Raw genomic sequence first — 18,663 nt, 5'->3', positions numbered from 1 at the left:
TCCATTACCTCTCCCTTGCCTGAGCACCTGTGTCAGCTGTTACCTTTCACCTTGCCTCCACTTGCATTCCTCTGGACATTATTTTCTTCAGCCTACACTTTCATTTCAGTCTCACAAACCCTGGAATACTGGACTGCCTTCTGTTATTACTACTTGGGCTCTTTCCCATTGCCTCACTACAGTTCCCAAGTGCACTTTAGTGCTATACCTGGACTTTTGTTTTGCCACATTCATGTCTGTTAAGCCACTCATTAAAAACTCCATGTTTATTTTTAAAGCTGCTTCAGTGTCTGCTCCTATTACCACCCTGGGCCCACAACAAAACCAGAACCTCACACTCACTTCATAGGTTACAATTTCAAATGGTTTTAGTAGCTTGCAATAAATCAAGAGTATCCCCCTGTTAAATAAAATACACAGGTAAACATGTTCTTGGTTCATAGAATGCCCTCTGCATTTTTTTGACAAAACTTTATTCACCAACACAAATGAACATATGTTAAAGTATTTGCTATTTGGTTATTTTCAATCAAATAATCTCATCCATTATTGTGCTAGACAGGACCGTTACTAGGGATGTACGACATGTGCTGTCACATAGGGAAGAGGGCTCTGGGGTGGCATTATTGCTGCCCCATGGTCCTTGATACTGACTAGAAAGGTGCCTAGAACAGCACCCTGCAGCCAATATTGTACCCTGCAGTCTGTGCAGCCACTTGCAGCTTCCTCAGGATTGTCCAGGCAGTGCTGCACTTTTTGGTTCTTGCAGTTCAGTGATGTACTCTCAAGGGTCAGAGCCAGCACATGGTGCCCAGCCATCTTGTCACAGTGCAGATGCCAGATATCTATTCAGATGCGGTATATTTAAAAGGGAAATCACTTCTCCAAAAAATAGGCTTAATAGCCTTTCCCACTATCATATTATTATTTTCAATCTGTTTGCTCTACCAGTGTGACCACTAGGAAGGTCCACTTTAACATTCTCAAAAACAAAGATGCTTGAATCATACCTCCATATAGACTATTTTTGTCCATTATAATGTAGTAACTTGTGTACCAAATTTTAGCTTTGTTTGTTGTAGTTGTCAAAGCCGGATGATTGGCTGAGACAGAATCTGTTGTAATTAAAATCTGCACAACTCCATTTTACGAATGGCAACAAGTCGCCATTTTGCGAATGGCCGCCCAGCGCCATTTTAGCGAATCTCACACAATATCAGTACATACGGTGATATTATTTAGCATCGTGTGATTCCCATGCAATAGAACACTACTAAAAGTCCTCATTATATAAATACATACATTTACTAAAACATATAATATGAACAATCCTGCAAAACACGTACCACGGTGTACTCCACAAACACGTTGATGCACAGCACTAACTAGCGTCTTTTCTTAATATCCTTACACTTACATATTGCACACTTACATAGAAAGGTTCCCTAGCATTAAGGTTAATATTAAAGGTTTTATATGTTATCAAATCTATTGTGAAATGCAGGTATTTTGATATCTAGGGTTTAGTACATGATAAACAGACCATGTTTGGTGCCATTCTGAACCACTGTTTATTTGCAGATTTCCGGTTCCATCAGCGAGGAAATCGCAACATGCGTCTGTGAATTATGGATCATAGAGAGATAGGCATTGAAATGTACTCTGTAAATGTAATGTTATTAGCCAGTTTAGACTTGTTCTTCGGCGGGAAAACGGGCACAAAGAGCTGTTGGAGGCTGAACTATTACAATACAAACTGAGCACCATATAATGACATCAAGCTCATAAGTCTCCAAAAAATCTAAACTGATAACAATTGGTAAGAAAGCTTACAAAGCTTTTACCAGACACCTGTAGTTTCTTTCTGAACACTTTAGCATTTTTTGACAATCGAGTGTCTACGAAAACCAAAGAAAAAATGGTAAAAAAATCTAAAATGTCCACAGCTACCCGATTTTCTGCAATGTATTCAACTATCTGAGAATGCAGATCTAAGTCTACAAAAGTCTAGGGTGACCCCAAAATATTGTTTGTTTGGAAAATGTTATTGTGTACTTACCATTGATGTACTAAGGAATAAAAATAACCTTGTGGAGAAAGAACATTTTTAGCTCTTATTTTTTGGACCACCCTAGTGACCACTCCCCTCCTTTATTTCAAATTTTCCATTTTCTCTTAAAAATACTGTTCACTGCATCCCCCCATGTATGTAAGATGCCATGAGAGTACAAAAACTCAGCATAACTTAAGTAAATTCAGTACTCGGTAATGAGGTTGTTGGAAAATCATGGGGAAAGTCAGAACACTTACACTTCATAAACACCAACATCCCCAGTTTTCCCTCACATCCCATATAGATGAACAGAAAAATCAGTGATGTTGGGCTGCCATAATCCTCAAGGACACGCACAGCAAGAAACTGGGTTGCATTTGGAGATTCAGAAGAAGTCCATGGAAACAAAGGTCTGGTAAATATCTTTTTTATAGAACAAGATTTTTTTATTCACTTTGTTTGGACCCATTGAAGGAAGATAATGACTGCTGGCTATCCACTACAAAGACTGGGTGCTTCCAGTGCTTAAACTGCACAACCTGTAGGAGTATGAATACAGGGAGCTTCTTTTTACATCCACACAATGGTCGTAAGATAAATATTAAGTACCAATTAACATGTACTTCCAATTATGTGGTATATATTCTAATATGCCCCTGTTCAATGGTCTATGTGGGGAAAACGATTCATCCATTCCATGAATGGATTCCCAACCATCATTCATCTATTTGGTTGGCTCTGAAAACCGGCAACTCCGATAAGCCTGTAGTACGACATTTTGTGCAATGCCAACACCATCTGGCATCTCTCAGATGTATGATTATTGATAGGGTACCACCACTATAATGGGGTGGTGACAGAGCAAAGACACTTCTACGCCGGGAGGCATAGTGGATATTCAAACTAGACACCATATGGAAAAAGGGCCTAAATGAATCGATACACATAAATATCTTCCTCTAGGGGTGCACTCTGAAATTGAAATGTAATATATCCAATTCTTTCAACATCTTTTCATTTTTTTCTGTTGTACTTTTTTTATTTTTCGGTGGTTTGCTACAAATCGGTGTTCAAGTCAGTTAATATTATCTCTTTATGTGTGGAGAGTCTACACATGAAGATTATGTATTTAATATATATTAATTGCTATATTATTATAATGTCTGATAGTATATAGATATTTAGTGAGATCCATTAGATCCACTATGTTCTCACAATATGTGTTGTTTTTTTATGAGGATATGGTATTTCTTCTATACATTGTGTGTATTTATGGCTGCGCTCACTGGTTCAATATCTATTTGTATTTCATAGTGACAGCGCTCTAACGCTGATTGCAGGGAGTTTGTTTATCCCCCTTGCCATAGTAACCAGGATATGATGCTGCGATGTTAGCCGCATCTTTATCTCTTTGATTGGCTGCACTGGGAGCTACCCTGGTAATGGACCATGTGATCGCAGCTGTTTCCGGCTGCGTGCGGTTAACCTGCATGTCACCGTCGCGCCGGACTCTGGACTCACGGTGAATGCGTCTATATGTACTTACAGGACACTGGATGTCCTTTAGATGGAAAGGGTTCTATACTTTAGATTCCAAGTTTATAACTGTATCCATGTCTGGATTTATATGTTTGTATGTGTTATGTACTGTATGTGGGAGGGGCTGTGGGCATGTATTACTTGTTGTAGTATAAGCTCATTTGTACCTTGACAAAGGTCCAGAAGGGACCAAAACATTGTTGTTATTATGCTCTGATATTATGGAATAAAAGCCTTTTTTTACTGCAACTTCAAGTCTGGTGAGATAATTTGAGGAATTATGCATGTTGGATGTGGACCTGTCTACACCATATTGTGGTAAGCACCCCGGCATATTGGCTGTACATAAGAGTTGTGCGGACACATTATGAATATATATATATATATATTGATATGGGATGATGGTAAGTAGCCAGAAATAATCCAAATACTGACAATCCAGATGTTGACAGCCCTATATGTTACTGCTTATGCAAATAAATTCCAATAAAATTGGAATTTATGGGTAACTAGTTGTTATATAAGAACAAAATCATACCGATATATTATACATTAAATGGTACTTAATATCCACCTGGAATTTCATACTAACCAGGGGAAATTCCTATTATAGTGTATTATCCATTTTAGTAGCCAGACTAGATTATGGACGACTGTATCTCCAAATATGTAACCCCCTTATGTAGTTAGTCTGGGTGTGGCTGGCAACATAGTCCTTAGGGACATCCAGTTCCATGTTGTCTACCTAACCCAGGACTAATATACACAAAAAAAAAAAGACAATTACTGTCGTTTAGAGGTGCAGAAACTGGATATTTACCATCCATCAAGTTTCAGCTTCAACTGAAACCCAACGACGTTGTCAGTCAATTTTTATGACTCTAAATGGCGTTGGTTTAGATCTTTCAGTTCAGAACCAATGGGAAATAGATGTGAAAAAATTATGGCAATCGAATACAAACAGAAGAATTGCCCACTTCAGTATGATCTGTGCAGGCTGCTTAGGTGTAAAAGGATAGAAATAGATAAAAAAAAATTATGTGCAGCCCATTCTTTTCTTCCAAGTTTACCTATGTTGCTTTTTTTTAATAAAATATCAGATTTCCACTATTTGAAATTAATTTCCTTTTGTCCAAGGACATTTGGGTGAACAGCAAGTAAAAAAAAAAAATATTGGCAATCCCATACAAACAGAAACACTGCACAGATCAGTAAAATCTCTGCAGGTTTCGTAGGTGTAAAAGATTAGAAATAGATAAAAAAATAGATTAAAAAAAAGTGTGCAGTCCATCTTTTTGTTACAAATTCACCTCTAATAAATTTTAAATAAAATATTGGATTTCCACTATTTGGAATTTATTTCCTTTTGTCTGAGAACATACAGTATGGGTAAACAGAAAAGTATCAACATCAATGTACTGTATATCAATTAGGGGTAAATTTACTAAGATTCGTGTTGGTCCGAGATTGCAATCTCAGGATTGGCTGGCGGGGTGTCTTCTGGCATTCCGCGCTGAATAGGTATATGTGATAACACATACACATATACTTGTCCGACATGGCATGGGTATGTTTTTTTTGTTTTGCCAAGATCCGGGGATGCTACAGATACCAGAAAAAGGACAGAGTTGAGTATATGGTTTTTTTTTTATGGGTACATCCATTGGAATTCTACTGGTCAAGTGGACAGAACATCTGGCAGCAGGTAAGTATGTGTGAGTGTGGTAGGTGTATGTTATAAAATTGTACAAATTATGGTGTGTCTCTCATGATTATTTAACTATTTTTTTTTACAGCTGGGAAAAGGGTGCCGGCCACCTGCAGGCACCTGTAGTTCTACTGTAAAAATAATAGTTTCTAACTTTTTTTCTCTACTATTACCCCCATTCCCACAACCCAGGGGTGCAGGGAAGAGACAAAAACACACACTAAAGTGCTTAGAATAACCAATTTCCCTCAGATATTTTATAATAATCTAAAATTATTGTGGGACTAAAATTGGGGACTGCAGCTACCTAAAGTGAGGCGCTATGTCTCACTAGAGAAATCAGACAGAAAAAATAGAAAAAACTGCTGATTAGCCTTGATTAGCTGAACCACACAATAAAATAATACTCCTTGGGATACCAGCTTAAGGAACATGATCTTCACAGCTAAGCTGCACCTGTCTAAGACAATCATATGTGCCTCGAACAGCGATGCCAGTGTGTGAGACGCTAGAGTAAAGCACAGATGCCAGTTCGGCACTCCACACTAGATACACTCCTGGCAAGACAGACGGAGAGCACACCTCTACTAGTGCAGGCTCATTGAAGCAACATCAGGAGCAGATAAGTAATACGGGGCCCCAGTAATTTTGGTTGTGTCACTATCCCAGCGGACAGTGTGTATGGAGAAACAAAGAACTGTTTGTTACATGCTGTGCATGGCAAGATCCACTATCTCCCTACACACAGGCTGGGCTGCGGGACTATCTACAGAGTCAGGAATCCTCCAACATTGTTTCCTAAGATTGAGTGTATTTGTTACACCCAAATGTAACATTGACTTTGGATACTATTTTCATTAACAAATTGAAAGAGATTGATTGCTGGGACTTTACAATAGTTGTGTACTGCATCTCATCAGAAGTTGTTTTTTTTCTTTTTTCCAATCTGACTATTAACAAATACAACCACAGATAATATAATTCCGGTTCTGGGCTAAACTAACATTTGCCTATATACCATTCACAGCTGGTTCCTATTTGAGACTAAGATCTGGTATTCATTCATTGTGTATATTTCTTATTTTTGTTAGATATACAGTATATTATTTTTATTTTATATATTTTTATATGACTATGTTTTATTATAGGTTTTATGTCACCATAATGTGATTATCATCTAAGTTTTTTGTTATTATTAAAATTGTGGAATTATATGTGGTCAGCATGCCTATTTTTCTATTTTTTCTGTGCAGGGAAGAGCACTGGACTTTATCGTAAGCCTTGGATACTTGGAAGAGGGGGGTCCCCACCTCCCCTGAGATACCTGGCTTGGGCTGACCGGCTTGGGGTGATAATGCTTTGGCTGGAGAGACCCAGTGAAAGAGTCCCCTGGCTGTGGCAAAACACCCCATCTGGATTTGAGTCCAGTGCTGGTTTTAAAAATTGGGGGACCCATACGCAAATTTTCCCCCCTATTTTTAAAACCAGGACAGGCTCAGCAGCCAGTGATGATTCCAAAAATATGGGGTAACCCTACTCATTTTCCCCCCTGTATTTTTAGGAACCAGGACTGGCTGAGCAGTCCGGGGCTGTTATGCTTTCTGTGGGGGGACAGTAAGTAATTTTTTTTACACATTTCTCTTTTGTTGACAGGTATAACACACATATAGCCTTCACATATCTCACTGATATGTGCAGGCTGCTTTTTTGGGAGAGTTTGGCAGAGTGAAGACACTGCAATCTTGGGTGAGAAATCTCTATCTAAACTTGCTACTCGGGTGAGAAATCTCAATCTGCTTCACCATCACCCAACTCGATCATAGCTAAACTCACTTCAGAAGCATCAAATCACCTGAATTTCGGCAATGCAAATAGAGTTTAAAAAAAATAATACTTGATTTGACACATTAACATTTTAGAATTTATATATTAGCACTGCTACGCCACTATCTATACTCCTCTATCCATCACCACTTCCTCTTTCTTTTTTAATCATAATGTGACAAGTGGCCTATTATCAAACAGTAGTTTGTAAATGTTAAATTATTAGGTTGGTGATCCACAGAGGCAAAGGTAGGATTTTGCTTAGAGTTGATTTGTACAAATGCATGAGAATTTGCACGTCCTCTCTTGATGTGAACCTATTCTTACATGAATTGTGTGCTCATGTCTCCATGTTTTATCCAGTTATATCTGTTTCCTTGCTTGTCTGGTGCTATGGAACATGGGGCATGATTCAGATATGTACTCTAACCCTATGGTAAGTGCAGATATCTGATGTATTGGAGTCTGCGCATGTGCAGAATGGGTCCGGCGATCTAGCACACAGTTCAACCAAGTCTCTGCCTGAGTTACAAGCAGAAACATTTGGGGGTAGGGACTGCCTGTGTTCCTGGGATATGGGGCTCATATCGCCCCCATTTTCTAGGAGTGCTGGGACCAGGGTCTATGTTGATGGTTGCAGACTTCCTGGCCATGTATGATGCCAGGAGCCGGTCAGGCTTTGGTTAACTTCAGCTACTGCAGCCTGACCAAATGGGAAACAATCGCAACCGGGCTATCTGTTTCCTAAAGAAACGTCCTCCTATATCCTTTGCATGTGAAATGGATGAAATTACACAGATGCTTGTCTGTGGCTCTGCAATTCCGTCCATCTCTGAGTAAGGCCCATAGTTTCTTATAAATATGATGCTAATTGCAGTCATACTTGGCGATAATCTGTCTGCCCCCTCTGGGAGGAGGTAGCTAGGTCGGCACAGTGGAGGGCTTGGCAAGGGGGCATGACTGTGCATTTGACTCAACATGGCCCTGTTCCTGCTACACAATGCATTGTGCAGCAGGGGGCCATGATAATGTGATTTAGTGTACAGCTACAGCATGGGGGGATGGGGAGTGAATGGTGGCGTGGAGTGCTGGCAAGTGGTAGCCAGTCGGGACACTTGCCCAACCGGGCACACTGGGAGGGATCTGATTGGATCCCTCTTCATGCAGGACACAGAAAGAAGCCCACAGGCTTCTATTGGGCAACTCTATCTATAGTTGATGTTACCCACCAGATCCAAGCTCCGAAGCACATCGCATTTCAAAGCTTAGTACGGCATTTTCAGAGGTTTGACTGCATTTCTGCCCTTAGTAAATCCTGCCCATAGTGAAGCAGGAAAACAACTAAAAAACATTAGCTCAAGTAATTTTGTACAATAAACTAACAATTTCTACTCAATAATTGGTGTTATCCAAATAATACTGTATGTGTCATCTATGTTTCAAAAACTATATCAGCTCCTTGTGGTTTAAATAAGCAAATAACTGTGTATCTAATATACTCAGGACATCACACATATAATTAGCATTCTGACCAGCACAGATGGGAGACACGAATGCTGGGTAAACTCTAGTTAATATATTGTTAATTTGATCGATATATTTAGGGGTGGGCGGGTTCGGATTTCTGAAATCCGAACCCCCCTGAGCCCCCCCGATCCAAGGCCGATCCGAGTCAGGCTCGACTTTTCCCGCCAGACTCGGATCTGAAATCGAGGCAAAACGTCATCATCCCGCCTTCCGGGTCTCGCGGGTTTTGGATCCTATATAAGGTACCTGCGTCAGCGCCATTTTCTCACTCGGCTGTGGACAGTGAAGAGGGAGGGTGGGAGTTAGGGCTTGCTGGGCTGTGTAGTGTAGTGTAGTGTAGTGTAGTGCTGTGCTGCGCTGTGCGGCTGTTGTCCATAGGGGCTGTGTCCACTACTTCAAAGTCCATAGGGGCTGGCTGGACTGTGTTGTGCAGTCAGTTGTCCATAGGGGCAGTGTCCACTCCAAAGTCCTGTGCAGTGTCCCAGTCCTAAAGGGGTGCTCTGTCTGTCAGGGGTGCTCCCCCCAAGTGCTTAAAAAAATATATTTTTTCTGTAATTGTGAATTGTGTGCACTGTGGCTGCACGTGCATCAACAAAGGAGCAGCGCCAAGTGTGCGCCTGTGTCCCATAAGTAAAAGGCCAGCTGGCTTGTCCGTTAAAGGGTGCTGTAACCCCCAAAGGGCATCCAAACAAAATAAAAAAATATTTTCTGTGTTAGTGAATTGTGGGCGCAGTAGCCGCACGTGCATCAACAAAGTAGTGCCAAGCGTGCGCCTGTGTCCCATAAGTAAAAGGCCGGCTGGATTGACCACTAAAGGGTGCTGTAACCCCCAAAGGGCACTCCAAAGAAAATTAAAAAAAAATTCTGTGTTTGTGAATTGTGTGCACTGTGGCCGCACGTGCATCAACAAAGGAGCAGCGCCAAGCGTGCACCTGTGTCCCATAAGTAAAGGGCCGGCTGGCTCATTTCTTAGAGGGTGGTGTAACCCACAAAGTGCACTAGTCTCCAACAAAAATAAAAAATTATTTTCTATCTTTGTGTGCGCCTTAGCCGCACGTATATATCAATATAACGTAAATGGAGGACCAAACTTTCTCTGATAAAAATAAAATAGGGAAAGATCAAGAACCACTTCCTCCTAGTGCTGAAGCTGCTGCCACTAGTCATGACAGACGATAACATGCCATCAACGTCGTCTGCCAAGGCCGATGCCCAATGTCATAGTAGATGGCACATACAATCCCAAATGACAAAGTTCAGGAAAATTACCTTGAAAAAAACATTTAAATCATCTCAAGAGAAACGTAAACTTGCCAATATGCCATTTACGACACGGAGTGGCAAGGAATGGCTAAGGTCTTTCCCTATGTTCATGACTAGTGGTTCAGCTTCACATGACGATGGAAGCCCTCCTCCCACTAAAAAAATCAAACGAGTTAAGCTGGTAAAAGCACAGCGAAGAACTGTGCGTTCTAAGAAGATATCACAAATCCCCAAGGAGAGTCCAAGTGTGGTGGTGGTTGCGATGCCTGACCTTCCCAGCACTGGACGGGAAGAGGTTGCTCTTTCCACCATTTGCACACCCCCTGCAAGTGCTAAAAGGAGCACCCACAGTCCACTTGCTGATATGCAAATTGAAGATGTCACTGTTGAAGTACAACAGGATGAGGATACTGGTGTAGCTGGCGCTGAGGAGGAAGTTGGCGAGGAGGACTCTGATGGTGATGTGGTTTGTTTAAATCAGGCTCCGGGGGAGACGGTTGTTGTCCGTGGGATGAAAAAGCCCATCACGGTCATGCCTGGGCCGAAGACCAAACATTCCACCTCTTTGGTCTGACAATATTTCTATCCAAATCCGGACAACAACTGTCTTGCCAAATGTACCATATGTAAAGGTGGAATAAGTAGGGCAGTGGCAAACGCATGATTTCCAGAGGGGGGTTTCCAAATGCTTAATTTTAGAGCAGAATTAGTACTTAACCAGCTTTAATAAGCATCATACAAAGTGTAGTGTGTGTAATAATTCCAGCATACAGAAGACCAGTGATCACAGTAAGCCATTAGATGCTTCAGTAGGCCATCCTGCCTGAGCTGAACTTATTTATTTTAGATGTGGGCACCATTCCAGACTATTGGAGCATGTCCGGGAGCCTAGAGGAGCAGCAGAAGAACCTAGCACTGCCCTGGACATATATGTACATATTGGGCTCTACAGCAGTGCATCTCTACCAGTGCATGTTTTCCAGATCTTCTAGTTGATGCACAGGTTATTTATTACTGGGTAATACATGTTAAAAGATCCACAGGTGGTGCTAATTATTTTGTGATACTTAGAAGAACATGAAGCACTAGTAACAATCTACTATATTACTATTTTTATTGTGGTCAAGGTGTGGGCTGGGGAGGGGGGTTTCCAGGCAGATGGAAACCTCCCCTGCTTTTGCCTATGTAGGGGTAGGGACATTAACCACCTAGGAACATCCTCCCTTATACGGCACCTGCAGAGCATTCATAAAAAGTTACTGTCAAGTTCAGAAACTTTGGCTAAGACCATAAGCAGTCCAGCGACACCTAAATCCCGTTGTCCTGTTGTATCCAAGCGCCTGCAAACCACACCGTCAACTCCCTCCTCGTCAATTTCCTCCTTAGTCAGGATCGGAAGTAGTCCTGCAGGCCATGTCACTGGCATGACGGACTCTCCTCTCCGGGATTCCTCCGGAGGATCCTGCATTGCTACGCCTCCTGCTGTTGCTGCTGCTGGGAGTCGTTCTTCATCCCAGAGGGGAAGTAGGAACACCACTACTTTTACAAAACAATTGACCCTCCAACAGTCCTTAGCGAGGAGGATGAAGTACGACAGCAGTCATCCTGAAGCAAAACGTATAACTGAGGCCTTGACTGCTATGTTGGTGTTAGATGTGAGTCCGGTATCCACCATTAGTGCAGTGGGATTTAGACAATTGATGGAGGTAGTGTGTCCCCGGTTCCAAATCCCGTCTAGATTCCACTTCACTAGGCAGGCGATACCGAGACTGTACAGAAACGTCAGAAAAAGTGTCCTCAGTGTCCTGAAAAATGCCATTGTACCCAATGTCCACTTAACCACGGACATGTGGACAAGTGGAACAGGGCAGACTAAGGACTATATGACTGTGACAGCCCACTGGGTAGATGTATCACCTTACGCAGCAGCGTCACCAGTAGCAGAATCTCAGAACGCCAGCTCGTTCCAAGGCAGGCTACGCTGTGTATCACCGGTTTCAGTAAGAGGCACACCGCCGACAACCTCTTAGAGAAACTGAGGGAAATCATCGCCCAGTGGTTTACCCCACTTAGACTCTCCTGGGGATTTGTGATATCTGACAACGCCACCAGTATTGTTCGGGCATTACATCTGGGCAAATTCCAGCACGTCCCTTGTTTTGCTCACACAATAAACTTGGTGGTGCAGAATTTTCTGAAAAGCAACAGGGGCGTACAGGAGACGCTTTGGGTGGCCCGAAAAATTTCTGCCCACTTTCGCCATTCAGCGACTGCGTGCTGAAGACTGGAGCGCCAGAAAACACTCTTGAACCTGCCCCGCCATCACCTTAGGCAAGAGGTTGTGACGCGGTGGAACTCTGCCCTCTATATGCTTCAGAGGATGGAGGAGCAGCAAAAGGCCATTCAAGCCTATACATCCACCTATGACATAGGCAAAGGAGGGGGATGCACCTGACTCAAGCGCAGTGGAGAATGATTTCCGTGTTGTGCAAGGTTCTCCAGCCCTTCGAACTTGCCACACGTGAAGTCAGTTCAGACACTGCCAGCTTGAGTCAGGTCATTCCCCTCATCAGGCTTTTGCAGAAGCAGCTGGAGAAAGTGAAGGAGGAGCTAAGATGGAGTGATTCCGCTTGGCATGTGGGACTTGTGGATGAAGCCCTTCATTCGCTTTGCCAGGATTCCAGGGTGGTCAATCTGTTGAAATCAGACCACTACATTTTGGCCACCGTGCTCGATCCTAGGTTTAAAGCCTATGTGGTGTCTCTCTTTCTGGCCAACACAAGCCTGCAGATGTGCAAAGACCTGCTGGTGAACACACTGTCAGCTGAAGTGGAACGTGACACGTCAACAGCTCCTTCATTTTCTCCCGCAACTGGGGCTGCCAGGAAAAAACTTAGGTATCCTAAGCAACCCGCTGGCGGTGATGCAGGGCAGGCAGGACCAAGTTTGGACATCTGGTCTGGACTGAAGGTCCTGGCAACAATTTCTGACATGTCTACTGTCACTACATATGATACTGTCACCATTGACAGAATGGTGGAGGATTACATCGGTGACAGCATCCAAGTAGGCATGTCAGACAGTCCATATGTGTACTGGCAGGAAAAGAGGCAATTTGGAGGCCCCTGTACAAACTGGCTCTATTTTACCTGAGCTGCCCCCCTCCAGTGTGTACTCTGAAAGAGTGTTTAGTGCAGCCGGGAACCTTGTCAGCGAAAGGCGTAGGAGGTTGCTTCCACAAAATGTGGAGAAGATGATGTTCATAAAAATGAATTATCAACTCTTCCAGGGAGACCAGCCTCCAGAACGTACAGAGGGACCTGTGGTGGTGGATTCCAGTGGGGACGAGTTGACCACTCTGTGAGGATGAGGATGTACACAACACTGAAGAGGGTGAGGAATCGGAGGATGAAGACGACATCTTGCCTCCATAGAGCCAGTTTGTGCAGGGACAGATTAATTGCCAGCTTGTTTTGTGGGGGCCCAAACGAACCAATCATTTCAGCCACAGTTGTGTGGCAGACCCTGGCGCTGAAATGATTGCTTTGTTAAAGTGTGCATGTCCTGTTTATAGAACATAAGGGTGGGTGGGAGGGCCCAAGGACAATTCCATCTTGCACCTCTTTTTTTCTTTGCATTATGTACAGTTTTGGGCCTAGTTTTTCAAACTGCCATCCTGTCTGCCACTGCGGTATCACTCCTAGATGGGTCACGTGTTTGTGCCGCCCACTCGTGTCGCTTAGCATAGTCATCCAGCTACCTCGGTGCAACCTTTTGGACATAAAAACACTATTGTGAGGTGTGAGGTGTTCAGAATAGACTGGAAATGAGTGGAAATTAAGGTTATTGAGGTTAATAATAGCATAGGAGCAGAAAAACCAACACATTCTGTGATTTTAGCTGTTTTTATGCTTTTTAAAAAAAAATACAGATCCAAAACACAAAACCCAGAACCCAAAACACTGAAGAGTGGTTTTGGCAAAACCAATCCAGATCCAAAACACGAAGAAAGATCCAGATCCAAAACACGAAAAGTGGCCGGTCCACACCCTTAGATATATTGCAAGTGTATTGATGGGCCATGGTGAGGATGTCATTGATAGAAAAAACAGTTTGACCCTGAAGCCAAGCGGATGTCGATCTTTCTGTACATCTGCATGTGTGTACTGGCAACCCACTGACCACCTGTACACTGGCTGCAGGGACCACTGACATTGATATCCCAACTGGGCAGCCAAATTTAAATGCCTCCCAGTTGTGATGTCTGGCCAGACATATCATGCAGCTGACTAGTAAGTGTGTATAGCTTACCAATCGGCCATTTGGCCGTCAGATCAGTCTGCTGCCCAACACGTCATGTAAGTGTACCTAGCATAGGAGGTACATTTTCTGATGGCCAGTTTTGGTTCTAAACCAAAATTAACCATTATCACCGTCATGTAGAAGTGCAGAAACCAGATATTTCACATCCATCAGGTTTTAGCTTCAAATGAAACCAGACGTCTGTCAGTCGGTTTATGTAACTTTGAATGCTGTCGGTTAAGATCTTTCAGTTCAGATAGGAATAAGTGAAAAAATTATAGCAATCCAATCCAAACAGGAGAACTGCACAGATCAGTATGATCTGTGCAGGTTTCTTATGTGTAAAAGGAAATAAACCATTAAAAGTAAAAAAAAAAAAAAAATTGTGTGCTATCCATTCTTTTCTTCCAAGTTTACCTATGATATTTTTTTTAATAAAATATCATATTTCCACTATTCGGAATTTATTTTCTTTTGTCTAAGGACATATGAGTAAGTAGAAAAGTATCAACATTGATGTTTCTTCAATTAGAGAAAGAATAAACTCAGATACTCATTAATCTAACGGTATGGTAGGAGTCTATTTATTTGGAATTTAACACGTTAACATTTTCTAATTGATATATTAGCACTCCTATGTTTAGTATTATACTATACTCTATACTCCTCTATCTTCACCACTTCCTCTATTGTTTGTTTCTTGTTTAATCACAATGTGACAAGTGAGCTATTAACCAAAAGTAGATTATAAAAGGTAAATTATTAGGTTGGTGACCCACACAGACAAAGGTAGGATTTGCTTAGAGCGGATATTGTACAAATACATGAGAATGTGCATGTCCTATTTTGAAGTGAACCTGTTCTCACATGACTTGTGTGCTCATGTCTTCATTGTTTTATTGGTTTTATCCAGTTATATCTGATTCCTTGCCTCTCTGGTGCTATGGAACGTGGAGCTGCATTCAGTGATGTACTGTAACCCGATGGTTAGTGCACATGTCCGATGTTTTCGAGCCCGCGCATGTGCTGAACGTTTCCTGCAATCTCACACACAGTTCCCCCAAGTCTCTGCCTGATAGAGAAACACCAATGTGTTCATTAGGCCTAAAGCATAGCCAAAGATATCAGCAATGTTTTGGGCATTGCTCTGCTCTATATTAAGTTTATCAGGCTAGATAAAGTGCAGAAAACAAAAAAAAGTGTATGGAGCGCTAGTTAAATCAGGTGACCACAATTTACAATGACATATTTATTAAAAACTGCAATGAGTCAATGGAAAAGTGCATAGATATCACCCGGATACAAATCACATGAAACAAGTACAATGTATTAGGGATGTGTGGATAAAGGAGCACATAAAGCCACAATGAGATGAAATACGGAACTGCCAATAAAGACCCTCTCCTAAAGTGTGTCCACAGTGCTGAGCTCTGCTAAAAGTCCACTCAATGAAATAGAAATCTTCTGGTCCGCAAGGTTTATAACCTCTGTCGAAGAAATATATTTCCTTAAAGAAAGCAATGGAGGAAAAAGTGCAGAGCTATGTCAGACAGTGCTATGGTTATTGTGTCTTATCTGCTTTCTGCGATGTCTATCTAATAAGAATTTGATTTTACAGATATCATTGACTTGAAGTGATTTTTACCTTGAGAATTCAGACTTGTACATGTTTGATTATGTGGTGGTGAAAGATGACTCTGATGTTTATGGTCCATTCTGTGGTGATTCCATTATCCCTCCAATAACCTCCACTGGACATTCCCTCGCGGTGATATTCCATAGTGATGACATCAATCAGCTGAAAGGATTTGAGGCTTTATACACCTTCAGTGAGTAATGCAGTCCCATCTATTCATTACTAGACCCTACCACAAGTCTTACTATAGCTTTACTGGTTTTATTTATTTGTCTAAATAAGGTGTCATATTCTTCACTATACTAACTTATGAACAGAGATTGGGATGGATATCCTTGCTCACAGAGTGTGCGCTTGTGTAACTAAGGTAAGTGCTGCTGACACGAGTGGGGACACCCATCCCCACTGGCTATACTAGAAAATTGGGGTGTGTAGCGCTCAGACCTATTGCTAAGTGGTATTGTTTCAAATGATTGGGTGATGTGTAAAGAAGAATGAACACAAAATGTTGTGAGATAATAGTTTACTGGTCTCAATGGACAGCAGCAGTAAACAGAATATTGCTGCTTGTACAGAGAAATGTAGCATAGATGTGGGTTGGTTGGTATGAACTAATATTGTGATGTGCAAAATTACACAAGTAGGCCAATGTGGCAATGTCCAGTAACAATGTTAGTGTGACAAGTGTTTGCCGTAAAGTGGATGGTGGTAGTGAGTATTATCAGCACCTGGGATATTACGAGGTCTGAGTGCTACACAACCCAATTTTCTAACTTATTGTCACGGCTGCTGACACTTGAGACTCCTGGAAGGAGTCAGGCCTACTGGGCACTATAAACTGAGGTGGCTTTAGGAATGACCTGTTCATGGAATCTCAGGAAAACGGAATTAAAGTAAATAGAATTTATTCACAGGCAAATATATATAACAACGTTTCACATAAAGTCTCAACAACACAGAAGTTCAGATATGCAGTAGTCAATATAGGAGTAAACCCCCATATGAAAATAAAGTCTCTGATACTAATGTGGTGGGGAACCCCGAGTCCAATATGAGGCTAAGACCTCAGGATGGTATAAAGGACATTACTAGGGTTGAGCCCTGTAGCGTGATAAAAATACGGAACAGGGTTGAGCCCTGAGACATGGTGAGAATCCGAGGCAGGGTTGAGCCCTGTGATGTGCAGCAAGGCTGAGCCCTGTGATGCAGTGAAGATCCGTGACAGGGTTGAGCCCTGTGATGTGAAGCAGGGTTGAGCCTTGTGATGCAGTGAAGATCCGTGACAGGGTTGAGCCCTGCAATGCGGTGAAGGTCCAGAGCAGGGTTGAGCCCTGCAGCGTGACGGGGATCCAGAGTGGGGTTGAGCCCCCTGATGTAGTATGGGTCCGTAGCAGGGTTGAGCCTTGCGGCGTGATGGGGATCCAGAGCAGGGTTGAGCCCCGCAATGCATGAAGGGTCCAGTGACTGCCAAGCTGTCGCTACGGGTCTCGCACCAAAGGGGGCGTGCTGTCGATGTTGATTGACAGCATGCCCCCTTTGGTGGACGTGCTGGGGGGGGCCTGCCAGACGGAGGCGTTCCTATGGGAACGCCTACCATCTGAAGCCGGCCCCACTGACATCACTAGTGATGTCAGTGCGAGTGATTTGGGCTCTGGTAGAGCCCAAATCACTCCAGGGCTTGTAGCAGGGAGACCCTACCACAGGGTCTCCGTCGCAAGTCCGATGGTCGCGATGGTCAAGACCATCGCAACCATCTTTTTGGATGCTCGTATATGCTGTGGGTGGTGACCCACAGCTATACGAGCGTCCAGGAGGACGCTCCATTTTAATGGAGGAGGGCCCTGATTCAGAGCGAGCGCTCTGGTCAGAGTGTCCGACTCTGAATCAGGCCCATAGTCCACAGCAAACCACGGCACAGCGGGGATCTGGCAGGAGTCCAAGAAAGACCTGAAACAGACACTGATACACAGTTAGTAACAGGCTTTATACTATGGGTCTGTGATCCATAGGAAGTTCATAACATGTGACCCAAATGGAATCAGGTTTGAAATAATAAGCAATCGGAAAACTCACAACCTGACAACACCTTTAAGACAGATGATCATTTTAAACTCTCTATCCCCTGTATGTGGGGAACGCCAGCAACCAGGATAGCTCCTCCAACGGGCACAATGGAACTTTGGCAAATGTAGTTTATCTTTTTGTACTGAGATAGTCACAGTCCTGACACTTATGAAGAATTCTCATAGGTGTATTTTATTTACTCGCTACACGTGCACATATTATATAGGGTTGTTGTAAACAGGGGTGTCTTGAGCATACATTCTGGCTTATTAGGCATGTAGCTAACATCCTATTATTGTGTCTCTGTGAATAAGGGCATGCATGGTGTTCATACAAACCGATCATGGAGCACTTCCTCTGTAATGTGCTTGATGATACTGTAACAGGAAATCCTGTTATAATGACTGATCAGGTTATTGCTGCTTGCTTCCTCCTGCAGTGAGAGAGCATAGTACAGTGTTGGGTAACCTTGACACTCCAGCTGTTATGGATCTACATAACCAAGCATGCACTGCTACAGTTTTGCTATTAGGGCATGCTAAAACTGTGGCAGGGCATGCTGGGATATATAGTTCCACAACAGCTGGAGTGTCAAGGTTAGCCAACACTGGCATAGTAGCTACTGGCAGTTGCCATTTTAAACATAAAATAATCAGGAACAGCTAAAATCAAGCCCAAAGATGTACCATCGAATGCAGATCAGCCAATTATCAAGCTTCTGAATAATCTGAATAATATCAGAGCCCA

The sequence above is a fragment of the Taudactylus pleione genome, unplaced genomic scaffold (assembly GCF_031769625.1).
Source record: "Taudactylus pleione unplaced genomic scaffold, aTauple2 ptg001956l, whole genome shotgun sequence".
NCBI lineage: Eukaryota > Metazoa > Chordata > Amphibia > Anura > Myobatrachidae > Taudactylus > Taudactylus pleione.
Note: the sequence above shows the minus strand (reverse complement) of the source record.